Source organism: Symsagittifera roscoffensis, chromosome 6, assembly GCF_963678635.1.
Source record: "Symsagittifera roscoffensis chromosome 6, txSymRosc1.1, whole genome shotgun sequence".
NCBI lineage: Eukaryota > Metazoa > Xenacoelomorpha > Acoela > Convolutidae > Symsagittifera > Symsagittifera roscoffensis.
This window is the reverse complement of record NC_087067.1, coordinates 12,500,844-12,522,155: the sequence shown is the minus strand read 5'-3', so window position 1 is coordinate 12,522,155 and position 21,312 is coordinate 12,500,844. Positions and strand designations below refer to the sequence as shown.

Genomic DNA, 21,312 nt, shown 5'->3' with positions numbered 1-21,312 from the left:
TCGGATCAATAATTTTTGGGTCGAAAAGAACAAAATTGCGGAAAAATTTAGGCGGGACCTACAAGAGACAAAATTTTTGACTTTAGAAAAAAGACGTGTTGGTTAATAACTTTGGAACAACTGGGCATATCGAGTTGATCTTGGTATCAATAGATCAGAAATTAGCTGAGCTTACTGATAGGGACAAAAGTTTTTCGAAAAAGTAAGCGTGAAAATTTTTTGATATTGTTTTTAGCAAATTCACCAATTTGGAGGGTAGACCCTTCACGTTTTATAAATTTTTTTAGAAGAGCCCTTATACCCCTACCAAAAGGTAATAGCGGTTGAATAAAGTAATTTTAGGCTGTTCTAGACGAAAAGGGAAGGCTAAAGGCACAGCAAAACCTTAATCGAGCCGAAGTTAGGCGAGCGATAAGACCCTTCACCGTTAGCGTGAATTGTCAAATAAGAGGCTTAACTTCAATCCGGAAGGGTCTAGGAAAGCATTACATACCCTTCCTAGTTAATCAAAAAAGCAAAATAGCATCGGAAAACGTATCCGGAGGGGTATAGGTTGAAAGAAGGAGATCTCCGAAAAGCTACTTTTACAAAACCGGAGGGCTCCCAATCCGGAGGGGTCAAAAAATTTTTTCAAATTGGAGGGGTCCGAATCCGGAGGGTTCCTAAAGTTGCTAATTCGGAGGGGTCCAAATCCGGAGGGGTCTTATATTAACTAACTCAGAGGGGTCCCAATCCGGAGGGGTGTAGATCTTGTTAGTCCGGAAGGGTCCTATTTGTGCCAATCCGGAGGGGTATTATTTTATTAAAGGACTTAGGTAGACGGAAGAAAGACTAAAGTGAGAGGTATTAGGTTATTAGCAGACAGGCTAGGAATCAGTGAATGCACTGGTAACTTCTCTTTCAATAAGAACCAGACCAAAACAAAACAGGTCCGAACTCGGATATTCGCGACACTAAACCTATACTAAAAAGAGCGTGATTCATTGGTGTGGATTGTAACATAATACGCTTTTGTGAAAAAATGACTGCCCTGAGGATTTTAGTAGGTCTAGCTCGGGCAGTCCGAAGGCAGATAGGTAACACAGTACTCGGTGGGTGCAATAGACGCCCACTTGAGAAAATTACTGCCTTCAAAGTTTTGTCTGTTTGGTGCAGCACCGAGCAGGGAAAGCTTTTTCTTTAAAAGACGAGTTCGACTATTGTACTGCGAACGACTAAAAGTACAATACACATACGTTTTTTCATAGAGGCATTCATATTCTGTCATTATATATTTTTTTTGTTCTTGATTTTAAATCTACATAAACTGTGCTTGATTGGGTAGTGAGTACACTATCTTTTAAATTGACTGATAACATCATATTGTGCTAGTTCTCAAATCTTACGACCGATAATCGGTTAGTGTGAATAAATTATATACAAACCTTACTCTGATAACATACAGGGATTCGTGGTCACTATTTAATATAATCTTGTGAAATTTATTGTGTTGTGTCATTATTATTGGTAATCAGACTATAAGATCACTAGCAATCGAATTAAGTGTATAGGCATTAAGAAGTGACAAATAGAGAATGAGTCTAGACAAGTCAAGGATACCTAAACGAGGTAATAGCTCTAGGAAATTCATACCTGAGAAGCAAAGAAAAACGATGACCGATCCTTTGTGGATTCGATCAAACGAGCCCGGACCGACAAAGGGGAGACGGTTTCAGGCAGAATGGTTGAAACGAGAAGTCAGAAGACCTCAGAAGAGAGAAAAGAAATGTTGGTAGTGGAGGTCAATACAGACCAAGTCATGAATGACAACCAGGAAGTACATGGACTGGATGGGAGAGGAAGAAGGCCATGATTTTGCCACTTCCACCGGGACATTGGATCGAGAGGAGATGTCGGAACTGTCCGACATCTCAACTGAAATAGCGGCAACTAGAAGATCTCCAACAGACAACACTATGATGGCAGGCGGAACTGAGAAACAAACAACGTCATCATCGTTCTCAGAAAGAATGAGGAACACCTTAGGAAACATCTTTTCATTCACCATTAGAGGGGGCGCAGGAAATGTAGGTGAATCCCAGGAGGAGGAGGACGAAGAAGAGCAAGTGGACTTTGGGTCTCAAGTCAGCCTCAATAATTCGACCCATGAGAATGAGGCATACGTCGGAAGAGAGACTGGAACCATGGGCAAATTTGGTGTAGTGAGAACGATAAGCAAAGAGGTAAACACACCAGGCCAGTCAAGAGACTTCGCGATTATGACAAATTCAGAGCTGCAAACTGGGGAGAGTAGAAACAGAGGGCTAGGCAACGCATTGGCGGATCCTGAGGTAGATAATGAAAAGACGTCGAGGCAGAGAGTCAAGGGCCGGATCTCGACCAGCACGAAGCTACCTGGGACCGACAGGGTTACACCGCCACTAGTGACGCCACCCGTGGATAACGGGGTAGCACTAGAAGAAGCCTTAAACAACATAGTGGACAGTTTAGGAGAACAAAATGAACAGATGTCCATAAGAATGAGTGAACTAGAAAGGGCTGTTCACATCGAAAGAGAGAGTCTGCGGGAAGAAATAAACCGCAATAGACAAGAAGTTGGCAGGAACAAAAAACGCTTGAAAGAAAGAACGGACGAGCATATGGCGAAGAACTTGTCGCGAATGACAAGAGAAGCGGAACAGCGAGAGTTACGCTTAAGAGACGACATGGAGAAGTTAAGAATTCAGCAAGAGCAGTCTCTTGGGACTCTTGACACAAAGATAGACGCAATGATGAAGAGGCGAACTCAGGCTATCATGGATAGGTTGGACGGGCTACTAAGCAGCACGAGTGGATCAAAAGAAGGAGAACCGAACTCGGGAGGTCCCAGCAGAGAGCCGAGGGTGAACTTCAATGAACATCAAAAGAGGAAGACGTATGGATCCACTAGAGGCAGGGGCAGTTCATCAGGCTATGCCACAAGGGGTAATGGAACATGGGGCCCGAACAGTAGAACAAGTTCAACGGGGAGCAGACAGACCTCTAATGAACGACCAACGCAAGGCACACATGCGACTGGGAGGAGTGATTCCGGTAACAGGGGGCATGCAAGCCCGGGGAGGAGTCATGTGGGCCAAGCTGGAAACACTCACGGCGATTCGGATTGCAGGGATGCACCGCATACAGAGCTTTTGACAAGGTGTGAGGACACTCAGGCGGGACACTCAAGGGATGCTACGGCAATGGCCACAGCATTTGAACCCCTAAACAGGTCTTTGGAGACATTCCTTACAAGGTTATCCAGAACCAATGAACGCAGTGAGAAGTCCAGAAGAGTCTTTAAGAAACCAAGATGCTATAAAGATGAATCTGATGGCTGTATCGATACCTGGATAGAGGTAATGAAGCTGCATTTCGAGGAAGAGGACTCACCAGCAACTTGGAAGGGACAGCCCTGAACTGTGTCATGGCCAAGAAGCAATATCAGCGTGACACAGCTGAGAAAATCTTCAAAATCTTGTTAAACCGTTACGGATCAGGGGTGCAGGGGCACCAAGCGATTATGCGCTTCGAGAAACGGAGGCAACGAGAAGATGAAACGATAGACAAGTTTCTCGATGACTTGGAAATGCTGAGAAGACGCAGCCAACCGGATGAGTCAAACCGAAGGATGAACCTGGCCTTAGCCTCAAAATTCATCGATGGTGTGAAAAATGATGAACTTCGAACGATGCTAGCAACGCATTACACACCACTATCAACCAATGCGCCAACACCAGATGAGTTGAGGCTCAAGTCAAAAGAGTATCTTTTGTTGAAACCTCCTTCGAGATCTGGATACTACAAGAACAATTATGGCAATTTTAACAATGGACCAGCAAACCAAGGGAACAATTGGTACAAACCGAGGGATGATATGGACAAGAGACGCTCTTGTGCCAATTGCAGTTCAACGGACCATCATGTGTCAGCATGCCCAACTTACAAACAAGGCATGAAAGCAGAGGCTTTAACCTCGTGGACGAAGATGCGTCAGAATTGGACCATGAGGATTTCATGAGAGGAGTAATTGCGAAATTCGGCCCAAGGTGTTTCTTTTGCAACTTGGAAGATCATTTTAAATCAGATTGTCCGCAATTCTGGGATGCAGTGGCAGACATCAAGCATCCAAGACATGAAGAAGCTTTATCAGGAGTGAAAGCCAGCAAGGCTCGCCTTTTGAGTGAAGCGGAGGCACGCAGAAAGGATAAACCTCAAGAGCTGGTGGCAAAGAAAATGCAAGCGGTAACAGAGGAGACACGTGAACCGGAACCAACAACTGCGGCTGATGACTTCAAGATCGATTATAGGGCAGCCGCGAGGGATGCTCTAAATAGAGTGCAGCAGGAACTGGTGACAAAAGAGATCGAACAAAAAGTGAAACTTGAACTGGAGAATGAGAAACTTCAGGAGCAACTGAATACCTTCGAAGCAACGGAGTTCGAAGAAACTAAAGCACCAAGCAGTTTGAGCATGAAACTTAATGTGATCTCCGGTCAGAGGTTCGGCATGGTGCCGCAAGGAAGCAAGATACAGTCGATAATCTCAGTGGCTGGACACCAGGTGATCAGAAATCTGAGTGAACCATCCGAGTTCACTTTGATGCATTTGGACACATGTGCAGATTATCTGAGGCAGGTGGAGCCACGCACCGAGTCGAGAGCTGTGCGAGCACTACTAACGACGGGTGGCCCTCGCATGAAGAAACTTCATGGGCGCTACCTAGAGGTCTATTGGCCGTATCAAAAGATGCTGAACGTGGATGGAATCAGTATCTACACCAGGACTTATGTAACAACAGATGATGACCAAATGGGGCAGATCTATTTGGGTGAGGAGGAACTCAAAGTCCGCAGGATAGGCCATGACGCCATGATGGAACAAGACGCGGTACACATTGGGTATGAAGCAGATGTGACCGCACATCTGCTCGACACCAACGGAACAAAAATCGGAGTCACAGGGCTTCTGGACACAGGAGCGGTAGTGAGTGTGATGCCGATAAAAACTTGAGAAAGAATGGGCTTCACGCGGGAAGATCTAATTCCAACGAATTTCCGACTGGCCGCCGCCAATCGAGGAGCTATTTACGTAGCCGGAAGAACACCAATAACGGTCCTCCACATGGGAGGACGGGATCTTTGGATGAGCTTCCTGGTGGTAGAGAATTTGGACGACGCCGACCAATTCATCTTGGGCAGAGATTTTGTCAGGAATTTTGACGTGATGATTGACTTGAACAACGGTCTGATACGGATTAGAAACCTGGACCGGAAGTATGTTAAGAGACCAATTAATAGGATAATAACAGACGAAAACAAGGTACCAATTTTTTTAGATAGAAAAGTAAAACTACAGCCAGGACAAGCTGTGGTGGCAATTTTTAGAATGAGAAATTTGAATTCGTTAAGTGATAGTAAACAGGTTTGCTTAGTACCGAATCCAAATAGTCAGAGTTCGGTGATTTTAGGCCGGAGCTTCTCGGTAACGCGAAACGGACTGTGTGTCAGTGTGTTATTGAACACACTGGACACCACGGTTACAACCCAGCGTGGAAAGAAGCTTGGCTACGCTTTGACGATGAGGACCGACTATGAGGAGACACAAAACTTGAAGAAACATAGTGTGAAAGACTGTCCTTATCATGCCAATAAAGATAAAATTTTAAAGAGGATTAATGAATTAAAATCTATTCATAAATTGTTTTGAATGAAATCCGAAACGGACGACGGCTTATCAAGCTGCTCGAATTTTCCGGAACGCCCCTCGTCATATGAACTAGAATCAGAGATAGAACATTTAAAAGGGAAAATAGGTGAGGGAGATTTCGAAAAATTGCGGGACCTCCTAAATCGGAACGCAGATGTATTTTCAAAACATAAGGCAGATATCGGTTGCTGTAATTTCGTCGAACACGAAATCGAACTTGAAGAGGGCGCCGTTCCCCATAGGGAAGGCGCAAGACGAATGACGCCACACAAATCGGAAGCGTGCCGAGCGGAAATAGAAATGTTGCTTGAATACGACATGATAGAGCCCTCGAAATCGCCATGGGCTTGCGGGGTAGTAATGGGGAAAAAGAAAGGGGGGCAGCTGAGATTGCAATAAAAGATGCGTACCCGATACCGCGAATAGACGAGAGCCTATCTAAGCTTGGTGATGCCAAGTTCTTCACCACATTGGACTTAGGTTCTGCCTTCTGGCAGGTCCCTCTGCGGAAGAAGGACAGAGAGAAGACCGGATTCGCGTGCGAATTGGGATTGTACCAGTGGAAGAGGATGCCCTTCGGCTTGTGCAATGCAACGGCCACTTTTCAAAGACTGATGGCTCAGGCTTTGACGAGAGTGACCAAGAAGTACGGGAATCTCGTGATGTGTTACGTGGATGACGTAGTCATAGCGACACCGACCCTGGAAGACCACATTGATAGGCTCGATGAGGTCTTTGGATGCATGAAAAGAGCAGGATTGAAGTGCAAACCATCGAAATGTGAAATCCTTAGGGATTCGATTAAGTACCTGGGAAGAATGGTGGATAGGCATGGTGTGAGGCCGGACCCGGAAGCAGTGGAAGCAGTGTTGACATGGAAAGCTCCCAGAACGGACACACAGCTCCTGAGCTTCCTAGGGTTTGCCAATTACTACCGGGAATTCATAAAAGGATATGCAGACAAGGTGTATCCGATGCAGAAGCTGATGCGCAACAAGGGGAAAAAGTTCGAATGGAACGATGAGGCACAGGTTGCTTTCGAGAACATAAAGCGGGAACTGTGCGGAGCGCCAGTGCTAGGCATGCCTACAGAAAAGGGCATGTATGTTCTTGACACAGACGCATCGGTAGTGGCCATCTCAGGAATCTTGCATCAAGAGCAAGAATGGAACGGAAGAACAGTTCTCCGTCCCATTGCATACGGCAGCAAGGTCTTGAGTGACACAGAGATGAAATACGGCGCACCAAAGGCAGAAATGTTTGCAGTGTTCACCTTCGTGGAAAAGTACCGTGCATACTTGGGGAGCGCTCCCTTCAAGTTACGCGTGGACAACAGAGCGTTATCCTGGTTGAAGACCTACTCGATGGATCAGAGTTATATTGGTAGATGGATAGTAAGATTGGATGGCTACCATATGATAATCGAACATAGGTTGCGTGATAAACACCAAAATGCTGACAGCCTCAGCAAGAAAACTGAGTTCTATGAAAGGTTGGAGCAGAAGCAGGCCAATCAGGCGGAAATAAAGGAGGGATTCTTGTTTCTGAACAAAGAAACTTATGAAGCGCTTCCCTTAACGAGATGGTTGGATAAGTCTGGACATCCAATTCCAGGGCATCCTGAGTTACCTGTAGAGAAAGCAGCCGAGATAAGATCCTATCCAAGGAGGACCCGGTCCCCTTGGATCTGTTGCTGCGCTCGAATCTGGTCCAGCAAGAACTCTCTCGCATGATCATAAACAGCCTCTCATTATTGGATAAAACGGTGCAAGTCACACCGCAAGTGATGCGGATGCTGGGTGGTTTGTTAGAAAGAGAAGTAACCAGAGATGATCCCGAGTGGACAGCAGCAGTGGCGTCGCTAACAGTGAGTGAGAAAGTGAAGATCATGCCGTCCAGACGACAGCACGAAGAGAACGAGAGGGATTGTAGGACAATAGTTCAGCAACTAGTATCCTCAATACCCCACGAGATTTTAACCAGTACTTCTTACAAACAGAAAGAACAAGGGAGCAGTACGCGAAGGAAAACCGTCACCTTTGTGGATCAAAAGAAGGAAGGTGAAAAGGCAGAACAAAACCTGCTGCAAGACTATTTGTCCGGGGAGACGAATGATGAGAAAAATCAGCGATCACAAGATCAACACCCGGGACAAGAAAGTTTGTCCGGGGAGTCTGAGATAGACGAGAAAATTCCTGATGGAAAACAGGACATAGAGAACAAGGTTTTGTCCGCGGAGTTCAGATGGATGCGAAGAAGGCACAGACATGTTCTGGAGGACCGTGCAGTCTCCAGCACAACCTCTTCAACGGATGACAATTCCCGAAACTCAGGAATGGACACCTATTCAGACAGGAACTCGAGCTCGGGATCAGAACTGTCAGAACTAGCGATCCGCACACTACTAGTGGAACTCGGGCAAGGGATCTGGACAGAGAGGTGTACCAGGATCATGACAGCGATCGCTGCCTTATACCAAGCGAAAGAGTCTTTGACAACGCAGCGGATGACTTGGATCGGCAGAAAGAGGTAGTCAGGACTCATCTTCAGCCGTTTAAACAAGAAACACAGCCGTTGGCGAGGATTTGGTGCGTTAAGATGGAAGAAGACACACACCAGCCCAACGAGCTGAATAGTCAGATGAGGGTCATGAAGACGTACTTAAAGGCGAGATACCGACTCTCGGATCTTCTAAGGGCTCAGAGAAATGATCGCATGACAAGCGACCTGAAAAGGTGGATCGAGAATGGTTCTCCGGACAAAGGGGACCTCGAGGAAGATAGTTATCGCATCTTGAGACAATACTTCATGCAGAAGGAAGGGAGGTTATATTTGAACAAGGACGGGATTGTGGCTTGCAAAAGAAGGGAGGAAGACAGAGTCCTATACAAGTATAATGCGATAGTGTTACCGCAACTCTATCAGACAGAGCTATTATTCAGGTCACATGATCAGATGGGCAATCAGGGGATCGACAAAGTATATCAGAGGATCCTGAAGCGCTTTGAGTAGCCTGGGATGAAAAAAGCATGCGAGAAGTGGGTAACAGCATGTCTGTCATGCCAACAAGTCAAGGATCCAAGGAAGTTGCGATTTCCTTTACAATCGATCGAGTCGTCTGAATTCAACGAGGTGGTGCAGATAGATCACCAAAAGATATGCATGACAGACAATGGTTATAATCAGGTGCTGGTCATGATAGATCATTTTACGAAGTATGCAGAGGCCGTGCCCTGCATAACTGCCTCGGCGGAAGAGACATGCGACCACCTGATCAATACGTGGATAGCAAGACATGGTTGTCCGATGACGTTTCAATCGGATAATGGAACAGCTTTCGTAGGAGAGCTTACGAAAGAGCTTATGAGACGCTCACAGGTCGCTCTGGCTCACTCCACGACATACCACCCTCAGACGAATGGCTTAGTGGAAAGACAGAATAGGACGTTAGTGTCGATGCTGAGAGTATATTGTTCCAGGTACATGACCGATTGGGACAGATACCTTCCACAGGTGATGGGAGCATATAACAGCACGCAACACTCCACCACTGCAGTCAGTCCACACATGATGCTAACTGGACACGAAAAGTCTTTACCCTTAACCTTCTTCTACCCAGAGTATGAGGGAAAGAAAACGTCCCCACAGGTCTACGTGAGGGATGTGATCAGACGCCAACAGGAGTTGAACGATTTGTGTAGACGAAATACTCAGCAAGCACAGGCAAGGCAGAGGAAAAGATTCGACAAGAAAGCAGCTGGCGCAAAGGCCTACTCGGTGGGAGACTACGTATGGGTATTTCAGAACGTTATACCACCGAAAGGGACGAAAAAGCTCCTAAAAAATGGAGGGGACCCTTCATGATTACAGAGGTGCACCAGGAGGGACGCTTTTATAGACTGAGTACTGGCCGAGCCGCCCACTACTCATCAAGCCACACAATCCATCGACAGAAGACTGGTGTATACCTGCAGACATGGAAGAAGGTGATTATCTAATGATGAATCCTGCTTGTGAGGTCAATGAAAAGGGCACCAGGGAGAAGGACGATGGAAACGGAGTCGTAGAGGAAGGTACGGATACACCGCTGGACCTGGATCCAAACGAGGAGATCGAAGCGGACGATGAAACCTTACCCTACGCAGAGGAAGATTGGCAGGATCCCGAACAGATAGAGGTTCCCAAGAACTTGGAACCGGATCTTCCGTTCACGATACAGACTCGTCAGAAGGACGGGACGAGACCAAGAAAGAAATACAATCCTTACGGTGACGACTTTGTAGCGGATAGGATAGATCTAAAGAAGATAAGGGAGGAAGTAGTGGGTCTAGAGGAAATAACTGTGTCACAAGACATTGACATAGTCGATGATCACGACGATGAGTGGGTTGACGACTGGTCGAAACCCGAGGTAGAATTCGACGACGAGCAACAGCAGTCATATGAACAAGACTTGACAAACCTGCGTGTCTTAGAGTGGCTGAATGAAACGACCTCGGATCCTGAGGAGACCAGCGTCACGATTCAAGACGTAGATCGTGAAAGCATGAAGTACATCAAGACCGAACGAGATGATCCTTCCTGGGCTGCCCAGGAAGGACGACTACTCATTCCAGCTTCTAACCGCGGCTTGATACCCGGTATGCGATCGACCGGGACGTCGACGGATATTTTTGTCCGGGTAGTGGGGTACGACTTACCCACACTAAAAACTTGATCATAAAAAAATTAAGAATAGCAAGAGAAACAGGAAACTTAGAAGCAGAAACAGGCGAAGAACCTAAGAAACCTGACATAGGCAGGGTAGTTGAGTCATATTTTAACTTACCAAATGAATATTCAAGTAACATAACACTAACAGACAGTGATTTCATACTCACAAATAGAACATGCGCGATAGCAATCACAGCAGACATGAGTTTTAGGACAGCGTTAGCGGCAGCTTTTAAGAGAGAATACAAAAACGTGGAATTCCTTTGGAAGCAAAGACCAGGGATAGGGGGCGTAGCGGCCTTACCTCCGGCGGCGTCGCAGATACCGGGAAAATACCTATGCTTCTTGGTAACGAGGGCGACGGAGAAGCAGCACGTGGACCCAGAGAACCTAGTCTTGTCCTTGACGAGGCTGAGGGACTTCCTCGTGGAAATGGACGTGAAGGAGCTCTCGCTTCCAGTGTACGATCCAAACAGAGAAAGACTGCATCCTCGGGAATTGTACGCGCTTGTACACGTGATATTCTGTGATACGAATATACAAGTATATCTACATAAGAAATATTACTTAAGTATAGGCTGAGCGACAGGCGAGAGAGTGTTAGGCTAAAGACTAAGTTGTATGTAAATGTGTGATATGTGTGTTATGTTATGTTATGTGTTAGGTTATTAAGATCGTGGGTAAGAAGGGGTTAGTGACCATGAACAACTGAATGACGATCTTAGGAATAGATCCAAAGTTTGGACTGTCCAATCTTAGGTCGAATTCCAAATTTTTAGAGACCAAATGATTTCAATAAATTTTAGGATAAATATGTTTTCATCTGAACTGTTTTTAAGCAAATTTTAGCATTTTAGCGATATATGTTAAGATAAAACTGACAGGTGTAATATTCGTGACCTCTTTTCTAGATCCTGATTGATCGTTTAATTACTCACTTGAGTCAAATCTTTGAATCAAAAGCGAATCGAACTTGAAAGAATAGAATGGATAACTTCAACTTGGATGAATTAATGGACCTGGCAGAGGCATATGTGGGACCGATGGTAGATGCGATCTATCGTCGGCTGATCGATCGAGACTTCGCTCTGGAGGACCCAGAGGTAGTCATGTTGCTGACAGCCCTGATCAACATCTTGGGGCATGACAACCGTGGGGACCGCCCCACGGAAGTCTTGTTGATGGCAGCATATGGAGAAAGGCGAGTACTAGACCGCCCGAACATGAGAGTGATGAGGTGAAAAAACGGGGCTCTCTCAGGGAGTGACTTGGCGAATGAGCCTGGATTGGGAAGTTCTAGGACCTACCAACCAGGTGAGATGCCTATGCTTTCCAAGCCCAAACCTGGGCTGACGAGAATGCAACAGGAGATGAACAGCGAGGCGGCCTCGTCTGGTTCACCACTGAGAGCAGCTGTGCCACCAAAAAGGGCGAAAGTAGGACAGAAGGTTCAGACGAACCAAACCATGCAAGATCTGGATGAGATGAACAATGAACTGAAAAGTACGAAGAAGGAGCTGGACGAGATGACCAAAAGTATGCTCCAGATGGAGGAAGATCGAGATATGTGGAGAAAATTGTTCGAAGACTGCAACAAAAAGCAGGGTCAAGAAATTGAGCGCTTGAGGCAGGACTACAAAGAGCGATCGGAACAGATGGCGTTGACAACGGCCGTGGAGAAAGTGATACCTGCAAGGAATATTCCTCGTGGGCAGTCCCCGATGGAGCTCTTGATGCCTCGAGAAATGAGTCAAACAACGGAGACACGGCTCCCAGCAGAGACAAATCGAGTAACAATCCCGGATCCTAGTGACACCTTGGGTGACCCCGTCGTGGAACAGACAGTGAGGAAACTGATAGAGACAGCTGGACGACTGGTCGCTAACAAGATTGCGCCAGGTTCGGGGGTGACTGCACCCTATGGAACGATCGACGACACGGAGACAGATCCGAGGGCCTGCTTCAATCGAGCGACTTGGAGCCTGGCAGTGAACCTGCAGCAACCACCACTCGGGACATCTCATCTGATACTGGGAGACAGCTTGGTTAGAGTGCTGTCGAATTTGAGGACTTCGTGGGTCACCACGGTGATGGCCTTTGGAGGCGCGACGATAGCCCAGTTATATCGAATGGTGGAACTGATGAATCCAGGGAGGATCCCCAATGTGATGATCTGGGTTGGGACGAATGACATCTCCAGAGGTTCAGATGAGCAGGAAGCACTATGGGAGTCAATGATGGTGTGTTTGTTTACTACCCTCTGGCAGAAATTCAATTGCGCGGTACTGACCGTTTGCACTGTGCCAATGAATACGAGAAGCCTGACAGCATCAGGAAGAAGGCACAACGAGGGAGTCGTCAGGTGGAATAACATCTTGAGGAACCTCGCAAGTCGAAACGCCGGAAGAATGATCCTCATGGACATCGAGCATGAGTTGAGAGCTATGGATCAGGCCAGACTGACCACGGACGGCATCCACTTCGACAGTATCGAAGGGCAAGCTTGGTTGAATCGAGTCTTCCAAGAGCGGTTGGACGAACTAGAAGCGGAACTCTTTGACACAGGAGTGCTGAAGGAAGAAGGAACGGCGAGTGACGCGGTGATTACCACCTGTGTGCCTCCTAGCCTGGAAACACGCTTGGGTACGGTCCCGGTCGTCACGAACTACAGGCAACAGAGCTCCAGCGAACCAGGTCAAAGGACAGACGTACAGTATCGATTGGGAGAAGCGCCGATGAGGAGGACCATCCATCCTAGGAGAAGAATAGGACCTGTCAACCCAATCGAAGAGACAGCCGGCACGTCTAGATCGGACACTAGATCGGAGACGACAAGTACCAGTCGAGAGGAGAGACGTCCGGGCAGAGGCTCGTTGATGTTGTCAAGACCCATACCGTCTCCCTGGCATGTATACAAAGACGACCTAATGAAGCTGGATCTCCAGAGGGTAAGCTTCATCGAAGATGCAAGGAGGATGCTGAATGGAGCGACGCTATCCGTCAGCAGATTGTACTCGATAACCGGCGTAGACTGGTTGGTAGCCGCTAGCATAAATTTCAGCTCCACGACGGCCTTGAGATTTGCTGACCTAGAGGGACTGCCCTCCAACAACACAATGAGACCAGTGAACGCGAGACCATTGCAAGACGTGAGGTTGAATCATGACGAAGGGAATCGAGAAGAGAGACCTGGAAGATTTCTAGTGACAAGGGCACCGATCGGACAACATGTGAAGATGTTCAAGCAACTAAGCTCACCCCCTGGTCATGTGAAGGAGAGAATATACCCAAAACTAGTGAATCAAGATGGTGATGCCCAGAGATACGGCGGATTGATAGCGATAAAGAAAGATGAGACCATCTTCGCCGCCTATGATAAAGCAGAAATGAGGAAGGCCAAGATTATGATAGTAGCGAACTCAGAGTTCGTGTACACCTCCAAGTAACTGTTTTGGCCGGACGTCATAATGTTGGCAGCGGTCGACCTGGACCTACTGCAATCGATATCTCTGGCTATAGGGGTACAAAGGCAGACGGACATGAACCCAATTACGATTGTGTTTGCTGGCATCAATGACCATCTACACAGTAGAGGTTTTCTGAGCAGACTCAGAGATCCTACAACGGCAGAGAACGCTGTATGGCCCGCGATAAAAGATATCCTTGAGTCGATGGGTGAAGTGGTGGATGCGACGAAGGAGGGGTCGTTCACCAAAGTGACACCGAGAATAGTATTTGCGTTGTCTCCGGGATATGCACATCTCCCGGATGGACTGAAATTTGTGTATGCGATTGTGACCTTACGTGATCATATCAGCCCCGAATCGCATGATAGAGATGGAGAACCTGAGGCCACTCAAGGCTGAACTACCTGCAGTGTGGTCAGATATCTCAAACGCGATGAGAGGATTCAAGGACCATGCGCTACACATGTTAGTGTTGGACGAGGTGCTGGGGTTGGAACTGTCCAATTTCAGTCGACAGCTCAAACTGAAACCAGGAGTAGACGACGACCATCGAGTGATCGCGGCGAAGTCCAACGACTTATGGTTCCGAGCAATGGAAGTGGCAGGTGAAAACACAAGAAGGAAAAATTCACTAGAGACGAGAGCTCTTTTGGAGGCGATGGTTTTGAGAACCAAGCCGGAAGCCAACCAGTGGCTACACCTGAATCCTAGAGTAGCGGCATTTGGTGCAGACGCTTTTGAGCAAGGCCCCGTGATGATCACAAAGATACATGCCTACTTGTTGAAGGAGGTGAACCTGGCGGAAAATGCCGGGGAAAAGACCGCTGAATTTGTGAACAGAATGTGTCAGATTACTCTGGAAACCTTCTGGACCCAGGAAGTGAAGAGACAGGAGGGCTTTGAACGGACAGACAGCATGCTAGAAGGGTTGGGAGCCGGATGGACGCGTCCTTCTTGGCAAAAGTTTACCCGAAAGTCTCGCATTACTTGATAAAAGAATTCCTCCAAGCAGTAGTGGAAGTGTCGATAGTGGAACTAATAGCATTGTTCGTGACATTTGGAGCAGAGAGTTTCGTGAAAGGACCGGCGATACTGCTCACCGACGGAATCCAGAACCTGCGGCTAGACGGACTTCTGACATTGATTGCAATTACCCACGGAAACTTGGGAGGTTTGATGAAACTGACACGTTGTCCAGAGCAGATGAGAGAGAGAGAGAGTGAGGAACTTAGATATGAAGAAATCCACGTACTCGTGGAACAAGATAAGACACCTGAGACACACTCTTATCCAGTATCTCTTACAACAAAATTGCTTTGGAACGGTAGAAGACGAGACGATTGAAAGAGAGGAAGATGTTGGACGACATGTTGGAGGCATGCCCCTGTTAACCGATCTGAGCTTGGCTATGAGAACCGATCCTTTGGCGCTGATCAGAGTAGTCACGGAGTTTGTGACGGTGATCTATGGACCAGCAGTCACGTTTGCGTTCCCTGACGTTAAAGTGGAAGCATATAGGAGGTCGGTGCTGCACCTGAACCTCATATCAGCAGTGAACGGTAGTACACTGAACTGGTGTGAGCAGCACACATTGCGGGAGCTCATGAGTGAAGATCTGTTGTTTACGAAAATATCGGAGCCAGAGATGACAGTCATCAATTTTGACGATCACTTCCGTGATCGCATGGGAGAAGTAGAAAGAGGACACATCGAAGTGTTTCCGAAGCTTTGGAATCTGAGACCCTATGATAAAACGAATGGTGAAATAACCAGAGTGCCTCGTCTCACTGCAGCATATCATAAAGTGAGAGAAGAGACGAAGGACTGGGGTGATTACAAGAAGCTGCCGGAGGCAATCCCTGAATTCCCTCTGATAAGAAGGATGTTGCTCGGAGCAGTCTCCGTGGTACAAACTCCTAGATTGAGAGCATTCGAAACCAATGAAAGGAGAGTAGGGAATTTCATGGGAACGATGGATCCATACTTTGTAGGGAGAAATGCCGCCGTGTTACAATACACACGATTTGCATATACGGATCAAGCAACGAGAAGGCGAATAAGCAACGCCGCGACTCCCAAGCCTGGAAATTCGACGAGGAATGGACGGGATTAGGCTTAGCTCCGATGAGGATGAGAGGCAGGGCCGAACTGCCTGAAGCCTCCTTAATCCTGACTAGTGTGAAACAGGAGTTGAAATTGGGAGGAATACTGCAGACGAGAACCTTCTTAGCACCCTTCGGCTGCGAGGAAATCAAAGTGGTCCATGGAGAAGAGGAAGATAGATCGGCCGGTACATTGATCATACCGAGATTTCCGGAAGGAGCCGACAATGATGAACAAGGACCCTCGAGCTCAAACAAGGATATGTCAGAAGGAGATGACGGACAGGGAGGAAGCCGTCAAACCGAAGAATCCATGCAACAAGATGCAGATCAAGCTGGTGGGGAAGACGACAGGGCATCGACAGGAGGAACATCCAGCCTGGATTTCAATATCTTCAGTGATCTTGAAAACAATGCAGATACGTTGGAGACGACTGAGCCAGCGGATGAAGGCATCTCGACACTGGAGCCTCCGTCAGCCTTTATGGAAATGAAAGGGAATTTGCCGGAGAGCAGCTCTCCTGGCAATTCAAGAAATAACGGCCAGAGAATCCTCATGGAATCACCTAGGAGGAGAAGAATAGAGGCCTCAGCCAGAGTACCTTTCTTGGGAACGCTGCCCGAAGAAGAATGGGAAGTACATCACCGAGACCACGAGAGTAGGACGGGATGCAAATTGGACAGAGTGGCGTTCATGGAAGAAGTCTGGACCGTGGTTCAGAACTATGGGACCCAGTCCATTCTGAAAACGGGTCTCAACCAACCCTTGATGAGGGAAGTCCTTGACAAGCTTGATGGGTGTGAAGGGAGACTGAGTGAGTTGTTGATCGACTCGGCCACTGATGAAAGTGAAGCGAATTCTCCCATCAAGATGACACCGCAGGACGATAAAGGAGAGGTGGTGTATCTGTCAAGAACCAGGAGATGGACGATGCGATCAAAATTGGTGATTGATAAAATCAATGCAATGAAAATGAAGTTAGGCAGCAGAGTGATGCCGAGGAGAGTCGGAAAGACGAAGGTGGATTCAGAGATATCGATGAAAGCTGTTAACTCAGCGAAAAGGAAACGAGTCGAGGAGGTCATGGATTTGGGGCAAGGTGATCATCAACTGCCTGGCACAGATAAAATGTTAACTGATATAGCAATGGTGCCACCCATTCTCATGGCGGGGATAAAGTCAACAGGTTATAAATCCAAAAGGAGTGACCGCACTCTGACTGGAGCAACCTTGGAAATGGAAATACTCAGCCAATGTGGAGAGAGCGAAATGAAAGACTTTAAGCCATCTCCCATGAATCACGGAAAGGGAAGTGTCGCAGGACAACTAATACCAGTGGAATATAACCGACTAACAGTGTCGGAGACTGTACCGATAGATGAACCCACCGGTGGATACATGGAGATGTTAGAATACCGAAACTCGGCTAGAGGGTATGTGATGGCCCTGGAAGACGAAAAAGCCATGGAGGGTTATCTGGTAACGATGTTGCAAGGCACCACCCTCAAGCAGAAGGCGTACGGGACTTTAGCGTCGTCTGAGATACAGGCAGAAACGATGTAGCAGTTGGTGAGCCTTCCATGGAAAGCAGTGGTATTAAGGTACTCCGAAGAAGAGATGAGGACTACGCCAAGAATACATGCTCTAGCGGCAGTACCTTACGTAAGAACAGAGTTACAACTCAGGTTCGCCTGGTGCATGATGGGACTGACTCGCGAAGAATATGATTCAGAAGAAAGGAAGAGGTCGAAAGAAGAGAAGGTTTTCCTTAAGACGAACCTGAGGGATCTGATAGTCCAGGACGGAGCAGCAGTAGCGTGTGCGAAGCGGAGAAACGCTCTCTGTTTCATTCGATTCCTGATAGAACAGATTTCAGTACCTGCATTAAACACTTGTGTTAAGATGTTGAGGGAAGGCGATGAGCGAGCTAAAGCCTCATTCTTGCTAGCACTCCTGGATATGCAGCAAAGTAAACCGATGAGGGTGAACATGAAAGAACCCGAGGAATTAGAACCCATGAGAAAGATAGACGAAATCAGGAGATTCTCAAACAAGGAGCTGAGACTCGCTAAAGAATCTATGGGGGCACTGCCGAAATCCAGTGAATACTGTGGACCGATCAAGAAGACATCGTATAGCTACGTATCCGGGATCATAGGGATAGCGTACAACCCTTTCCTGAGTGAAGACATACGCGATTGCTTCTTCGATTACGAGCAGGCGGTGTTGCTAAGATTCTGGACGTCCAGAATTGTAACGATTAAGAGCGTTAACAATCCACAGGCCAAATTGGGACTGGTCTTGGATGACGAGGTGACTGCGCCTTCCGTACCAAAATCTGATAGAAGAGTGGAGTTTGGTTTGGGATTCTCAGATGAATTACTGAGAACGAGCTTGATGGCAGTGTGGGAATTGATGAGGCCATCATGGTGTCCTAGTCCCAACGCTGACTCAATATTACGGGCGACACAAGACGTGCAGAGGGAACTGAATGCAGACTGTAACCTGCGTGACCTCAACATCATATATAATGTGATGATAACGACCTCTAGGAGCAATGGAGAAGATAAAGTGGAGTTGCCTGGCTGGGGACCAGAAACCTGGGTCAAACCTGGTAGCTGTCTGGCGGAAGTCTGTGGACTGGAGGGTCACGTTTGTGGAGATCTGGACTGTGTGAAGACCCCGGAGAAACAACACAAGCAATTGACGGTATTGTTTGGAAACGTAGTGATGAAAGCAAGAACAGAAACGGAACTGATAGCAGATTGCCATGGAGGAACCGAGGTGAATCTAGTGACCGCACTAGGATTCTACAGCATGTTTAGTTCTTTAGAGTCACTATTGAATCTAGAACAGAAACATGAGATAGTCACAGCCATCAGTGTAGAAGTATTCCCAGGAGTTCTGCAGACTGAGCAGAAATACATAGGAAAATGGAGGGATGCAATCGAGACGGAAATGAACATCAGACACAGTGAGACCGATTGTAGACCGTCCGGAGCACGATATTTGGTGGGTTCAACATTGGCTCCAATGTGCAAGAGCAGATACCCTGTACATTTCGTAGCTGTGGACGTAAAGAGTACGAGAACGATCGTGGATCAAGCCTTCTCAGTGCCGAAGTGTGTGAGACTGGCGAGGATGTCCGAGAAGTCTTACGAGTTGATATGTAAGATGTTCACAGCAGTTCCAGAGAGAACCAAGGAAGAGTTGGAGTCAATACTAGGAAAGAAGTTCATGGGATATGTGAGCGGGAACTTCAGTGACTTTGAGAGACAGAAACAGAGAGGATCAACTGTCACAGATTACAATACAGTAGACGAGAATGATGAAGTCCACCGAGTGATGATGGAAGTGGAACCATTACTGGAAGCTTCGGGAAAACGTAATTGGAGGAGCATCATGTTGACACATGACGAGTTTCCCTGCCACTGCTTGCTGCAGACCTGGTGGTATTCCATGCGTAGTAATCTGATGTTGATTTGGGACTCTGGAGAGCTGCTCTCCATGGGTTTACCAGACTCATCACAGCCCATAACAATAGTGATAGTGGGAGTTATGATGGCGATACGATGGCTGAAAGCTCACGTAAGAGAGAACAATAGACAGGAGGCACCGACGAGAGAACAGTTGCGGAAATTAGATTGTCTAAATGACTTAGATCTTTTTGAGACAATGTGCAAAATTCTAAACATTCCGATGGAAGTGAAGAAGATATGGGCAAGAAAACGATTGATGCCATGGTTCAGAGCTAACATGACTGCATGGTCGTACGAATATGCGAAAAAGCATATGTCGAAGCACGGCAGAGTGTACAGTGAATATCAGCTGGACATTGCAGCAGGAGCTTTCAAGCGAGCTCTCGTGACTCATCGGAATGCAGTGACCACCGCTGTGAAAAGAATTTCCAGGACAAGTGAACGTAGTGGAAAGGAGAAGGCAGAGATGCTAAAGGAAGATTTGGAGAGAAATGTGACTTTGTGTCTCCACAACAGCTTCTGCAGGAACAGAGAATCTAACGTGGATCCCCTACCTTGATGCAAACAGAGGGTAGAAGAGCAGAAGTGTTGGAGGACGGCTTCCAGCAGCGTCAGGATAGCTAACGACGTGTTGCAGGATACGGAAACTGAGAGTGCAGAGTCAGTATCACAGTAGGAAGAAATTGAACATTGACGAATGGCCGAAAAACAAGATGCAAAAAGAGATGAAATTAGAAAAAGTTAGAAGTTTTAGAACTTCTAAACGACGAAAAAAGAAAAAAACAAAGGAGTGATGAAGAAAAAGTTAGAATTGTTTTATGTGTGTGAAAAAATTCAAGTGAGAAACCAAGCAACCAAGTTGTAATTGAAAACTGAAACATTTAGTTGAGTTTTGAAATTGTTGCATTTATAAATTTGCATTTTGATTTTAGTTGAGTGGCTTTAGAGACACTTACTTATTATTTATTTAGAAAGGCTTGAGTGAAGGATTATATTTAAATATTCCAGCCTACAGGACTGTTTTTAATCAGCTAGGAGAACTGATCACTTTGTGGTGACATGAAAGGCTTGGGTAATCTCTCGAAGAGGGAGATTTTTTAATTGTTCTTTCTAACCACAGAGTTTCTTAGTTTTAATATTCAGGACAATAACAAGCAAGATTTCCGAAGGGAAAAAGCATAGTAGGATAATTTTAGCTTGTTGGTTGGCAGGACTGTCCTGCAAACCAACACCTTTTAAATCTAAGAGAAAAAGTTTTTAATCGGGACATTGACATTGGAAGTCGGAAAATATGTTTTATCTTAGGTCATATCCTCAATGTGCAGATTAATGAAAGAATTTGAAGGCTATAGTGATGTGGTATGATGCCATTTATATCGATGTGACGTGGATAAAAGTAATTTCGTGCATTTTGTAAATTCTGTTCGATGACACTGTATCTATTTTACGAGCACTGCGAGATTCAATGAGGACATTGACCGGACTGTCCGGGGAGTATGTGACATTCGACCAGAATGGACAAAATGCAATCTCTGCCGTTTAGGAATTTTTAGCAGCGAGCCTTCCGAGTTAGTGATTTTGAAGGATTAACGACGTTATTCGGATGATTAGTAGAACGGTGAAGGTCAAGATATTCTGGTATTTTGAAATTTGAAATTTTCGAAGTGATGACGTAACATTTCTGAGAAACGTCAGAAGTGGCCATTTTGGCAGAAGAGCTGAAAAGCAACACAACAACAATAGTTGCACTGACGAGAACAACGAAGATTGTGATAGAAAAACAACAGAGACAAACAGAAGACCGCTCCGAGTTGCAACTATGG

General features: G+C 46.5%; 1 protein-coding gene and 1 pseudogene across 1 annotated transcript in view; one reads left to right on the top strand and one right to left on the bottom strand.

The window, feature by feature from the left end:
• The window catches only part of LOC134848245 (surfeit locus protein 4-like), a 284,837-nt gene that overhangs the window by 150,149 nt on the left and 113,376 nt on the right, over nt 1-21,312 (bottom strand). The window lies entirely within an intron of this gene.
• Nucleotides 1,803-21,312, top strand: part of LOC134848596 (putative uncharacterized protein DDB_G0286901) — a 24,344-nt pseudogene continuing 4,834 nt past the window's right edge.